Source organism: Acyrthosiphon pisum, chromosome A2 (assembly GCF_005508785.2).
Source record: "Acyrthosiphon pisum isolate AL4f chromosome A2, pea_aphid_22Mar2018_4r6ur, whole genome shotgun sequence".
NCBI classification, from domain to species: domain Eukaryota; kingdom Metazoa; phylum Arthropoda; class Insecta; order Hemiptera; family Aphididae; genus Acyrthosiphon; species Acyrthosiphon pisum.
In genome coordinates, this window is record NC_042495.1 from 100,742,555 (window position 1) to 100,744,429 (window position 1,875).

General features: G+C 36.0%; 1 protein-coding gene across 4 annotated transcripts in view; it reads left to right on the forward strand.

The window, feature by feature from the left end:
• LOC100168229 overlaps positions 1-1,875 on the forward strand; it is a 396,335-nt gene that overhangs the window by 17,955 nt on the left and 376,505 nt on the right. Inside the window, exon 1 of one of the 4 annotated variants that reach the window (XM_029489232.1) lies at positions 130-1,875. The exons of the other annotated variants lie outside the window; for them this stretch is intronic. The gene's annotated coding sequence lies outside the window, so the exon portion shown is untranslated. Of the gene's footprint in view, positions 1-129 lie in introns of those variants that run through there. 4 annotated transcript variants of the gene reach the window in all.

Sequence of the window (1,875 nt, forward strand, 5' to 3'; positions counted from 1 at the left end):
CATATATAATAATTACTTTGTAAAAATGTATAAGTCCACATTATTATTTCGATAATTTAGTCAATAAAAATAATATGTAATACTAAAAATGTAAAAGTCAATATTGTATGCCAAACTTTTTAAATATTGGTATTATGTCTTGGTTTGAATAATTTTGCACCTTCGTTTTTATATTTTCTGTGGTTCTTTTCCATTTTAATTTCTGCTTTTCTTCTTTGCCAGCCTCAACGTGTGCCACTTTTAATTTAGCTAGCCCGACCTTCCTTTGTAGACCTTCAAACATCTTCCAAATTGATACATGATGACCACCAACTTGCTTTTGAAGGCCATTATGCCATCCTTCCAAACCATTATTGGTACGACCTAGTCCATGTATGGCAGCTTCATAGAGATTCCACAATTTTAGTTGAAATATGATTTCAACTTGATCACTAACACATTGTAACTTTAAAAACACATTCCAATCGGTTATTACAGTTCGACTGTTAGACGATAGTATCGTTATGACATTATCGGACAAATAATAACATTTTAATCGAAAATACAATTAATGATTAAACCCGTGACCACACAATCCTCACCAATAAATTATTTATTTATTTTTTTAATAAAATACAAAATGTACAAAATTGTGTAGCAAAATATGTACAATAAGCAAATAGGAAAAGTGATGGAGAATAGTTGTTGGTTAGGAACTTATTGACGTATTAAATTACAAACAAACTCTATGTTACGTATATTTAAATATATGTGTTTAATGTAATTTCGCCGATATATTCGTTCGCCGATACATCCATTCGCCAATATACCCGTTCGCCGATGCATCCATTCACCAATATACCCAATCGCCGAAAAAGTTTCGCCGTAATCTCTTTCGCTGAGATGTCCTAAAACCCCAAGCGTTTCGTTAATGAAGTGACAGAGATCGCGAGAAGAGTTCAAGATTTACTTAAAACAAATAAATCCTACATAATGACAGAAGAAGAGCAAATAGTACATGTTCGAAAAGTACATGCAATCTATGTGAATGTAATTTTTATATCAAAAACCAAAAGGTGGCAGACCATCTATCGTGAAAATTTAGGCAAACTTTATGCAATACTTGCAACCTGAAACTCCAAAAACCTAACTTTTTACCGTGCTTTCTACATAATTTGTCTAATTACGATGCACATTTCATAGTAACCGATCTCGGAAAAGACACTAAATCAATCTCAATGATTTCGAACAGCGAAGAAAAATTCATTTCATTTTCAAAACACGTTACCAATAACTTTTCAATTCGATTCATAGACTCTTGTCAATTCATGGCATAAATAGATAATGATTCAGTTAGGTTAATGTGTATTGCGGGTTGCATATATTAAGTAATTTATACAAGTTTTGGAGGTGCATGTACTACGAATTGCCCATACAGAGGTGCCTATGCTTTTACATGTACAATTTAAGGGGAGGTGCTGCTGAACCTACATATTTATACTACTTATATAGTTATATATTATAATTTATATGTATACTGTCTATACACTAACGCTAACGAGAAAACGCTTCTGGGCGGCGGCCAAAATTCGTCCGATCTCGCGCATTCCCACCACTAAACCTACCCGAACGCTGGCCGCCGTCGACTCTGGCTGCCGCCTCTGTCTCCGCCGCCGCCACCGTCGCTGGCACTTCCACCGATGGCCACCGGTTATGCGTAGCGAGTGGGGGAATTTACGGCGATGGCTAGATGGTATAGTGGGAGAAATATGGGTATGAAATCGCGGAGCTCCGTCGTTTGGATGCGCAAACGAGAAGCGTTTTCTTGATGGCGTTAATATTATAGTCCATTATCTACAAATGTTAATATTGGATCACCAGTTGCTCCATGTGCTC